The sequence below is a fragment of the Tinamus guttatus genome, unplaced genomic scaffold (assembly GCF_059628265.1).
Source record: "Tinamus guttatus ecotype Peru unplaced genomic scaffold, ASM5962826v1 Tinamus_guttatus_pri_ptg001545l, whole genome shotgun sequence".
NCBI classification, from domain to species: domain Eukaryota; kingdom Metazoa; phylum Chordata; class Aves; order Tinamiformes; family Tinamidae; genus Tinamus; species Tinamus guttatus.
In genome coordinates, this window is record NW_028290079.1 from 6,368 (window position 1) to 19,282 (window position 12,915).

Genomic DNA, 12,915 nt, shown 5'->3' on the forward strand with positions numbered 1-12,915 from the left:
AGCCTGATGCGGCTACACCGTGACAGCAACAGCCGCGAGTGCTGCACGGCAACACCCGAGAGCAGCTACACCCTGACTGCGACACCCAGACAGCGCCGCTGCCGCCCGGCTACACCACGATGGCAACACCCGCACGGAGGTACACCGTTACAGCAACACCCACAGGGAGCTACACTGTGAAGGCAACACCTGCATGCAGCTACACCGTGACAGCAACACCCATATGGAGCTACACCGCGACGGCAACACCCGCACGGAGCTACACCACGAGGGCAACACCCGTACAGAGCTACCCTGCGACGGTATCACCCGTACAGAGCTACACCGCGATGGCAACACCCGCACGGAGGTACACCGCGACGGCAACACCCGCAGGGAGCTACACTGTGAAGGCAACACCTGCATGGAACCACACCGTGACAGCAACACCCATATGGAGCTACACCGCGACGGCAACACCCGCCCAGAGGTACACCACGACGGCAACACCCGCACGGAGCTACACCATGAGGGCAACACCCGTACAGAGCTACCCTGCGACGGCATCGCCTGTACAGAGCTACACCGTGACGGCAACACCCGCACGGAGGTACACCGCGACGGCAACACCCGCAAGCAGCTACACCGTGATGGCAACACCCGTACAGAGCAACACCGTGACCCACAACACCCCCCTCCACCCCACAGTGGGGGGGGGGAGCCGTCGCCGCCTGTTGCCGGCTACAACCGCGGGCGGCTACAACCGACCCAGGGCACCGTCACCCCCCTCCCCATGGGAGCCCCCCCCCAAGGGACCCCCCTCCCCCCCCAAATGTGCCCCCCCCCACCCAGGTCCCCCCCTATAAGTGACCCCCCCCATGGGTGTCCCCACCCCATAGGTGACACCCCCATAAGTGACACCCCCATAGGGGACCCCAATAAGTGACACCCCCCATGGGTGACACCCCCATAGGTGCCCTCCCCATAAGTGACACCCCCATAGGGGACCCCCATAGATGACACCCCCCATAGGGAACCCCCCATAGGTGACATCCCCATAGGGGACCCCCCCATAAGTGACACCCCCATAGGTGACACCCCCCATAGGTGACACCCCCCATAGGTGACACCCCCATAGGGAATCCCCCATAAGTGACACCCCCATAGGTGACACCCCACGGGTGACACCCCCATAAGTGACACCCCCCATGGGTGACACCCTCATAGGTGACACCCCCCATGGGTGACACCCCCATACGGGATCCCCCATAGGTGACACCCCCCATAAGTGACACCCCCATAGGTGACACCCCCCATAGGTGACACCCCATAGGTGACACCCCCATGGGTGACACCCGCATAGGTGACACCCCATAAGTGACACCTCCCATAGGGGACCCCCATAAGTGACACCCCCATGGGTGACACCCCCATAGGGGACCCCCATAGATGACACCCCCCATAGATGACACCCCCATAGGTGACACCCCCATAGGTGACACCCCCCATAGGTGACACCCCCATAAGTGACACCCCCATAGATGACACCCCCATAGTTGACACCCCCATAGGAGACCCCAATAAGTGACACCGAAATAGGTGACACCCCCCATGGTGACACCCCCATAAGTGACACCCCCATGGTGACACCCCCCATAGGTGACACCCCCATAGGGGACCCCCCATAGGTGACACCCCCATAAGTGACACCCCCCATAGGTGACACCCCCATAGGTGACACCCCCATAGGGGACCCCCCATAGGTGACACCCCCATAAGTGACACCCCCATGGGTGACACCCCCATAGGTGACACCCCCATAGGGGACCCCCCATAGGTGACACCCCCATAAGTGACACCCCCATGGGTGCCCCCCCCCATAGGTGACACCCCCCATAGGTGACACCCCCCATGGGTGACACCCCCATAGGTGACACCCCCAATAAGTGACACCCCCATGGGTGACACCCCCATAGGGGACCCCCATAGATGACACCCCCCATGGGTGACACCCCCATAGGTGACACCCCATAAGTGACACCCCCATGGGTGACACCCCCATAGGGGACCCCCATAGATGACACCCCCATAAGTGACAGCCCCCATAGGGGACCCCCCCATAGATGACACCCCCCATAGGGAACCCCCCATAAGTGACACCCCCATAGGTGACACCCCCATAAGTGACACCCCCCATAGGGGACCCCCCCCATAGGGAACACGCCATAGGTGACACCGCCCATAAGTGACACCCCCATAGGTGACACCCCTATAGGTGACACCCCCATAGATGCCCCCCCATAGATGACACCCCCATAGGTGACACCCCCCATAGGTGACACCCTCATAAGTGACACCCCCCATAGGTGACACCCCCCATGGGGTGACACCCCCATAAGTGACACCCCCCATAGGGGACCCCTCATAAGTGACACCCCCATAGGTGACACCCCCATAGGGAACCCCCCATAGGTGACACCGCCCATAAGTGACACCCCCATAAGTGACACCCCCCATAGGTGACACCCCCATGGGTGACACCCCCCATAGGGACACCCCCCCATAGGGGACCCCATTTGTCCCTCCCGTAAGTGACACCCCCCATAGGTGACACCCCCATAGGGGACCCCCATAGATGACACCCCCATAAGTGACACCCCCGTAGGTGACACCCCCATAGATGACACCCCCCATAGGTGACACCCCATAGGTGACACCCCCATAGGTGACACCCCCATAGGGGACCCCATAGATGACACCCCCATAAGTGACACCCCCCATAGGGGACCCCCCCATAGGTGACACCCCCATGGGCGACACCCCCATAGGTGACACCCCATAGATGACACCCCCATAGGTGACACCGCCCATAGGAGACCCCAATAAGTGACACCCAAATAGATGACACCCCCCATGGGTGACACCCCCATAGGTGACACCCCCATAGGTGACACCCTATAAGTGACACCCCCCATGGGTGACACCCCCATAAGTGACACCCCCATAGGGGACCCCCATAGATGACACCCCCCATAGGTGACACCCCCCATAGGTGACACCCCCCATGGGTGACACCCCCATAAGTGACATCCCCCATAGGGGACCCCCCCATAGGTGACACCCCCATGGGTGACACCCCCATAGGTGACACCCCCATAGATGCCCCCCCATAGATGACACCCCCATAGGTGACACCCCCCATGGGTGACACCCCCATAGGGGACCTCCATAGATGACACCCCCATAAGTGACACCCCCCATAGGTGACACCCCCCATAGGTGACACCCCCATAAGTGACACCCCCATAGGGGACCCTCCCATAAGTGACACCCCCCATAGGTGACACCCCCATGGGTGACACCCCCCATGGGTGACACCCCCCATGGGTGACACCCCCATAGATGCCCCCCCCATGGGTGACACCCCCCATAGGTGACACCCCCCCATAGGTGACACTGCCATAGGGGACCCCCATAAGTGACACCCCATAAGTGACACCCCCCCATAGATGACACCCCCATAAGTGACACCCCCATAGGTGACACCCCATGGGTGACACCCCACGGGTGACACCCCCCACCTGCTGTGCTCCTTCTTCACCCACAGCCCCACGGCCGCCTGTGGCAGCGGCTGTTCCACGAACAGCGTCCGGAGCAGCGCGGCCTGCGCGAGCGGGGGGAGCTCCCTGCGGGTGACAAGGGGACACGGTGACAATGGGACACGTGGGGTGACAACGGGACATGGGGTGACAATGGGACATGGGGTGACAATGGGACACGGTGACACACGGGGTGACAATGGGACACGTGGGGTGACAATGGGACATGGGGTGACAATGGGACACGGGGGGACAATGTGACACGGTGACACAGGGGGTCACAATGGGACACGGGGTGACAATGTGACACGGTGACAATGTGATACGTGGGGTGACAATGGGACATGGGGTGACAATGGGACACAGGGTGACAATGGGACACGGTGACACACGGGGTGACAATGGGACACGGGGTGACAATGTGACACGTGGGGTGACAACGGGACACGGGGTGACAATGGGACACGGGGTGACATTGTGACATGTTGACACATGGGGTGACAATGGGACACGTGGGGTGACAATGGGACACGGTGACAATGTGACACGTGGGGTGACAAGGGGACACGGTGACAATGGGACACAGGGTGACAACGGGACACACAGGGTGACAATGGGACATGGGGTGATGATGTGACATGGTGACACACGGGGTGACAATGTGACACATGGGGTGACAACGGGAAAGGGGGTGACAATGGGACACAGGGTCACAATGGGACACGGGGGGACAATGGGACACAGGGTGACAATGTGACACGTGGGGTGACAATGGGACATGGGGTGACAATGGGACACAGGGTGACAATGGGACACGGTGACACACGGGGTGACAACGGGACATGGGGTGACAATGGGACACGGGGGGACAATGTGACACGGTGACACAGGGGGTCACAATGGGACACGGGGTGACAATGTGACACGTGGGGTGACAATGGGACATGGGGTGACAATGGGACACAGGGTGACATTGTGACACGGTGACACACGGGGTGACAATGTGACACATGGGGTGACAATGGGACATGGGGTGACAATGTGACACAGGGTGACAATGGGACACGGTGACACACGGAGTGGCAATAGGACACGGGGTGACAATGGGACACGTGGGGTGACAATGGGACACGGTGACAATGTGACATGTGGGGTGACAACGGGACATGGGGTGACAATGGGACACAGGGTGACAACGGGACACAGAGGGTGACAATGGGACACGGGGTGATGATGTGACACGGTGACACACGGGGTGACAATGTGACACATGGGGTGACAACGTGACACGGTGACAATGTGACACGTGGGGTGACAATGGGACACGGGGTGACAATGTGACACACGGGGTGACAACGGGACACGGGGTGACAGTGACACCCTGTGGGACACCAACACCCCCTGGTGACACCGATGCCGACATGGGGGGGTGTCAGTGAACACCTGGGGGGTCCCGGGGGTGTTGGTGTCACCAGGGGGGTGTTGGTGACACCGGGGGGTGTCACGGTGACACCGTGCGGGTGACGCTCACCGGAACACGGCCAGGCACGTGGCCGGGTGTTGGTACAGGCGAACACAGTGACAACGGGTGTTAGTGACACGGGGGGCGTCCTGGTGTCACCAAGGGGGTCCGGGTGACACCGGGGGGTGCGGGTGACGCTCACTGGAACACAGCCAGGCACGTGGCCGGGTGTTGGTACAGGCGAACACAGTGACAATGGGTGTTGGTGTCACCAGGGGGGTGTTGGTGACACCGGGGGGGGTCTCGGTGACAGCGGGGGTGACACCGTGCGGGTGACGCTCACCGGAACACGGCCAGGCACGTGGCCGGGTGTTGGTACAGGCGGTCACGGTGACAATGGGTGTTGGTGTCACCGCGGGGTGTTGGTGTCACCAAGGGGGTGTTGGTGACACCAGGGGGGTCCGGGTGACACCGGGGGGTGTCACGGTGCCGCCGCGTGGGTGACGCTCACCGGAACACGGCCAGGCACGTGGCCGGGTGTTGGTACAGGCGGTCACGGTGACAAAGGGTGTTAGTGACACCAGGGGGTCCCGGTGACACCAGGGGGGTCCGGGTGACACAGGGGGGTCCAGGTGACACCGGGGGGCGCGGGTGACGCTCACCGGAACACGGCCAGGCACGTGGCCGGGTGTTGGTACAGGCGGTCACGGTGACAAAGGGTGTTAGTGACACCAGGGGGTCCCGGTGACACCAGGGGGGTTCGGGTGACACCAGGGGGGTCCGGGTGACACCGGGGGGTGCGGGTGACGCTCACCGGAACACGGCCAGGCACGTGGCCGGGTGTTGGTACAGGCGAACGCGGTGACAAAGGGTCCCGGTGTCACCCGGAGGTCCCAGTGTCACAGGGGGGTGTCAGTGTCACCAGGGGGTCCCGGTGTCACCGAGGGGGTCCAGGTGACACCAGGGGGGTCCGGGTGACACCGGGGGGCGCGGGTGACGCTCACCAGAACACGGCCAGGCACGTGGCCGGGTGTTGGTACAGGCGGTCACAGTGACAAAGGGTGTTAGTGACACCAGGAGGTCCCGGTGTCACCGGGGGGTGTCAGTGTCACCAGGGGGGTCCGGGTCACACCAAGGGGGTCCAGGTGACACCGGGGCGTGCGGGTGACGCTCACCGGAACACGGCCAGGCACGTGGCCGGGTGTTGGTACAGGCGAACACAGTGACAACGGGTGTCGATGACACCAGGGGATGTCAGAGTCACCAGGGGGGTCCGGGTGACACCAGGGGGTCCGGGTGACACCGGGGGGTCCGGGTGACACCGTGCGGGTGACGCTCACTGGAACACGGCCAGGCATGTGGCCGGGTGTTGGTACAGGCGGTCACAGTGACAAAGGGTGTTGGTAACACCAGGGGGTCCCGGTGACACCGGGGGGGTCCGGGTGACACCGGGGGGTCCGGGTGACACCGGGGGGTCCGGGTGACACCGTGCGGGTGACGCTCACCGGAACACGGCCAGGCACGTGGCCGGGTGTTGGTACAGGCGGTCACAGTGACAAAGGGTGTTAGTGACACCAGGGGGTCCCGGTGACACCAGGGGGGTCCGGGTGACACCGGGGGGGTCCGGGTGACACCGGGGGGTGTCTCGGTGACGCCGCGCGGGTGACGCTCACCGGAACACGGCCAGGCACGTGGCCGGGTGTTGGTACAGGCGAACGCGGTGACAACGGGTGTCGATGACACCAGGGGATGTCAGAGTCACCAGGGGGGTTCAGGTGACACCAGGGGGGTCCAGGTGACACCGGGGGGTGTCACGGTGACACCGTGCGGGTGACGCTCACCGGAACACGGCCAGGCACGTGGCCGGGTGTTGGTACAGGCGGTCGCGGTGACAAAGGGTGTTGGTGACACCAGGGGATGTCAGAGTCACCAGGGGGGTTCGGGTGACACCAAGGGGGGTCCGGGTGACACCGGAGGGCGCGGGTGACGCTCACCGGAACACAGTCAGGCACGTGGCCGGGTGTTGGTACAGGCGGTCACAGTGACAAAGGGTGTTGGTGACACCAGGGGGGTCCAGGTGACACCAGGGGGTCCGGGTGACACCGGGGGGTGTCACGGTGACACCGTGCGGGTGACGCTCACCGGAACACGGCCAGGCACGTGACCGGGTGTTGGTACAGGCGGTCACGGTGACAACGGGTGTTAGTGACACCAGGGGATGTCAGAGTCACTAGGGGGGTCCGGGTGACACCAAGGGGGTCGGGGTGACACCAGGGGGGTCCGGGTGACACCGGGGGGTGTTGCGGTGACACCGTGCGGGTGACGCTCACCGGAACACGGCCAGGCACGTGGCCGGGTGTTGGTACAGGCGGTCACGGTGACAATGGGTGTTGGTAACACCAGGGGGGTCCCGGTGACACCAGGGGGGTCCGGGTGACACCGGGGGGTCCGGGTGACACCGTGCGGGTGACGCTCACCGGAACACGGCCAGGCACGTGGCCGGGTGTTGGTACAGGCGGTCGAGCTCGGGGGCGCTCAGGCCCTGCAGGAAGTCGTGGAGGTTCCGGCAGGGGGACGGGGACCCCCCCCCGGGGGGGGACGATGACGATGACGACGATGACGAAGCCATCGGGGACAGCGGTGGCACCTGCGGGAGAGAGGGACATTGGGGACAATGGGGGATATTGGGGACATTGGGGACATTGGGGACAATGGGGGATATGGGGGGACATGGGGACATTGGGGGACATGGGGACATGGGGGGACATGGGGACATGGGGGGACATTAAGGGACATTGGGGACATTGGGGACATGGAGGGACATTGGGGACAATGGGGGGACATTAGGGACAATGGGAGATATGGGGGGACATGGAGACATTGGGGGGACATTGGGGACATGGGGGGACATTGGGGACAATGGGGGACATGGGGGACAATGAGGGGACAATGGGGGATATGGGGGGACATGGGGACATGGGGGGACATGGAGGGACATGGGGGGACATTGGGGACAATGGGGGGACATTGGGGACATTGGGGGATATGGGGGGACATGGAGGGACATTGGGGACATGGGGGGGCATGGGGGGACATGGGGGGGACATTGGGGACAATGAGGACAATGGGGACAATGGGGGATATGGGGTGACATGAGGACATTAAGGGACATTGGGGATATGGGGGGACATTGGGGACAATGGGGGGACGTGGGGGACATGGGGGGACAATGGGGGGGACATTGAGGGGACATGGGGGGACATGGAGGGACATTGGGGACAATGGGGGGGACAATGGGGGACATGGGAAGATATTGGGGACCTTGTGGGACATGGGGGGACAATGGGGACATTGGGAGATCTGGGGGGACATTAAGGGACATTGGGGGATATGGGGGACATGGAGGGACACTGGGGGATATGGGGGGACATTGGGGACAATGGGGGACATGGGGACAATGGGGACATGGGGGGACAATGGGGGGGACATTGGGGACATTGGGGGACATTGGGGGACACTGGGGACAATGGGGGGACATGGGGGGACATGGAGGGACATTGGGGACATGAGGGGACATTGGGGACAATGGGAAGACAATGGGGGGACAATGAGGGACATTGGGGGACATGGGGGGACATGGAGGGACCATGGGGGACACGGGGGGACATTGGGGACAATGGGGGGACGTGGGGGACATGGGGGGACAATGGGGACATTGGGAGATCTAGGGGGACATGGCGGGACATTGGGGGGGACATTGAGGGGACATGGGGACATGGGGGGACATTGGGGACACGGGGGGACATGGGGACAACGGGGGGACACGGGAGGGTCACGTGGGGGGTCCGCGGGGGTCACGTGGCCACGGGGGGGGGCTCCCCGCGCTCCCCCCTCCCTCCCTCCCTCCCCCCCCCCGCTCACCGCGCGCCGCCGCTCCCGGTGGCTCCGCCCCCTTTCCCGCCCTGCCCCGCGCGCGCGGGAGAGGGGCGGGGCCACGTGGGAGGGCGGGGCCACGTGGGAGGGCGGGCGGGGCCACGCCCCCTCCCTCCGCCTCCGGCCCCGCCCCTCTCCCCGCCCAGGCCACGCCCCCTCCCTCCGCCCAGGCCACGCCCCCTCGGGCCTCCCCGCGCGCGCGCGCCAAGGTGAGAGCGGGCCCGGACGCCGGGGCCCCTTTAAGGGAGAAAGGGGGGGGTTAATGGGGTCCCCCCCGGACGCCGGGGCCCCTTTAATGGAGGGGGGGGGTTAATGGGGGTCCCCCCCCGGACGCCGGGGCCCCTTTAATGGAGGGGGGGGTTAATGGGGTCCCCCCCGGACGCCTGGGCCCCTTTAATGGAGGGGGGGGTTAATGGGGCCCCCCCGGACGCCTGGGCCCCTTTAATGGAGGGGGGGGGTTAATGGGGTCCCCCCGGACGCCTGGGCCCCTTTAATGGAGGGGGGGGTTAATGGGGCCCCCCCGGACGCCTGGGCCCCTTTAATGGAGGGGGGGGTTAATGGGGTCCCCCCCGGACGCCTGGGCCCCTTTAATGGAGGGGGGGGGTTAATGGGGACCCCCCGGACGCCTGGGCCCCTTTAATGGAGGGGGGGGTTAATGGGGGTCCCCCCGGACGCCTGGGCCCCTTTAATGGAAGGGGGGTTAATGGGGTCCCCCCCGGACGCCGGGGCCCCTTTAATGGAGGGGGGGGTTAATGGGGGGTCCCCCCGGACGCCTGGGCCCCTTTAATGGAGGGGGGGGTTAATGGGGTCCCCCCGGACGCCGGGGCCCCTTAAGGGAGGGGGGGGTTAATGGGGTCCCCCCCGGACGCCTGGGCCCCCTTTAATGGAGGGGGGGGTTAATGGGTCCCCCCGGACGCCGGGGCCCCTTTAATGAAGGGGGGGGTTAATGGGGACCCCCCCGGTGACCCCCCCCCCCCCCCCCCAGGCCATGTCCCTCCGTCGGACGCTGCTGCTCCGCCCCGGGGGGCGGGGCCTGTGCGACGGCCCCGCCCCCCCGCTAGGCCCCGCCCCCCGGCTCGGGCCCCCCCCCCGGGTCCTCCGGGAGCGGCGGCGGCTGCAGAGGAAGGAGGGGGGGGGCGGGGAGGTGAGGGGGGGGCAATGGGGACAATGGGGACAATGGGGACAATGGGGGGACATTGGGGACAATGGGGGATATGGGGACAATGGGGGGACATGGGGACAATGGGGACAATGGGGACAATGGGGACAATGGGGGGACATTGGGGACAATGGGGGATATGGGGACAATGGGGACAACGGGGAGAATGGGGGGACATGGGGACAATGGGGGACATGGGGGACATGGGGGGAATGGGGGGACATTGGGGACAATGGGGGGACATGGGGGACAATGGGGGACATGGGGACAATGGGGGGACATTGGAGACAATGGGGGATATGGGGACAATGGGGGACATGGGGATAATGGGGACAATGGGGGGACATTGGGGACAATGGGGGATATGGGGGACAATAGGGACATGGGGGACAATGGGGGACATGGGGACAATGGGGACATGGGGGACAATGGGGACAATGGGGGGACATTGGGGACAATGGGGGGACATTGGGGACAATGGGGACAAGGAGGGACATGGGGACATTGTGCGACATGGGGGATATAGGGATATAGGGGGGACATTGGGGACATTGAGGGACATGGGGGACATTGGGGGACAGGGGGGACAATGGGGACATGGGGGAGACATTGGGGACAATGGGGACATGGGGGGGACATTGGGGACAATGAGGGGACGGGGGGGACATGGGGACATGGGGGACGTGGGGCTATTGGGGATATAGGGGGACATGGGTGACAATGGGGGGACACGGGGGATATGGGGACACTGGGAGGACATTGGGGACACTGGGGCCATGGGTGACAATAGGGGACATGGGGGATGGGGGACAATGAGGACATCGGGGGACTTGGGGGGACATTGGGGACAATGGGGACATTGGGGACATGGAGGGATGTGGGGGGGACATTGGGGACATGGGGGGACATTGGGGACATTGGGGACATTGTGGGACATGGGGGGGACATTGGGGACATTGGGGACAATGGGGACAATGGGGGTATTAGGGGACCTGGTGGGGGACATTGGGGACATTGTGGGACATTGGGGACATTGGGGGACATTGGGGACATTGGGGGGGGACAATGGGGACATTGGGGTCACGGGGGTGGCCGCGATGTCACCGTGTCCCCTCCCCCCCCCCAGGTGCCACCCGCCCCCCCCCGGGGCTGGATCCCGAAGACCCAAGAGGAGCCCGAGGGGGGGGCGGGGGACATTGGGGACAAAGGTGGGGACAATGGGGACAATGGGGGGGGGGACAAAGAGGACAATGGGGGGGCATTGGGGACAATGGGGGGGACATTGGGGACAGCGGGGGGGACATTGGGGACACCGTGGGGACATTAGGAACATCCGGGGGGACATTGGGGACCCTGGGGGGACATTGGGGACATTGGGGGGGACTTTGGGGGCACCAGGGGGACATTGGGGACACCGGGGGGGACATTGGGGACATTGGGGATGACATTGGGGACCCCGGGGGGGACTTTGGGGACACCGGGGGGGACACTGGGGACACCAGGGGGACATTGGAGACACCGGGGGGGACATTGGGGACATTGGGGGGGACATTGGGGACATTAAGGGGGGACATTGGGGACCCCGGGGGGGACATTGGGGACACTGGGGGGGACATTGGGGACATTGGAGGGGACATTGGGGACCCTGGGGGGACATTTGGGACACTGGGGGGGACATTGGGGACATTGGAGGGGACATTGAGAGGCACAAAGGGGACACGCGGGGTCATTGGGGACATTGGAGGGGACATTGGGGACACTGGGGGGGACACTGGGGACATTGGGGACATTGAGGGGCACATTGGGGACATTGGGGTGACATTGGGGACATTGGGGGGGGACTTTGGGGACATCCGGGGGGACATTGGGGACATTGAGGGGCACATTGGGGACATTGGTGGGACATTGGGAACACTGGAGGGGACATTGGGGACATTGAGGGGCACATTGGGGACATTGGGGGGACATTGGGGACCCCGGGGGGACATTGGGGACCCTGGGGGGGACATTGAGGGGGACATTGGGGACCCCGGGGGGTCATTGGGGACATTGGGGGGACATTGGGGACCCTGGGGGGGACAAAGGGGACACCGGGGGGACATTGGGGACATTGGGGGGGGACATTGGGGACCCCGGGGGGGACATTGGGGACACTGGGGGGGACATTGGGGACATTGGAGGGGACATTGGGGACACTGGGGGGGACATTGGGGACCCTGGGGGGACATTGGGGCCATTGGGGGGGGACATTGGGGACATTCGGGGGGACATTGGGGACACCGGGGGGTCATTGGGGACATTGGGGGGGACTTTGGGGACACCCGGGGGACATTGGGGACACCGGGGCGGGGGGGACATTGGGGACATTGGGGATGACATTGGGGACCCTGGGGGGGACATTGGGGGGGACTTTGGGGACATTGGGGGGGACACTGGGGACATTGGGGACGACATTGGGGACCCCGGGGGGGACTTTGGGGACACCGGGGGACATTGGGGACACCGGGGGGACATTGGGGACACTGGGGGGACACTGGGGACATTGGGGACACCGGGGGGGACATTGGGGACATTGGGGGGACATTGGGGACATTGGGGTGACATTGGGGAGCCGGGGGGGACATTAGGGACATTGGGGTGACATTGGGGACACTGGGGGGGACATTGGGGACACCGGGGGGACATTGGGACATTGGAGGGGACATTGGGGTGACATTGGGGACCCCGGGGGGGACAAAGGGGGACACCGGGGGGACATTGGGGACATTGGAGGGGGCATTGAG

General features: G+C 64.5%; 1 pseudogene; it reads right to left on the reverse strand.

Moving 5' to 3' along the window:
* Positions 1-3,693: 3,693 nt before the first annotated feature.
* LOC148590253 (uncharacterized) lies at positions 3,694-4,746 on the reverse strand (annotated as a pseudogene).
* Positions 4,747-12,915: the final 8,169 nt, after the last annotated feature.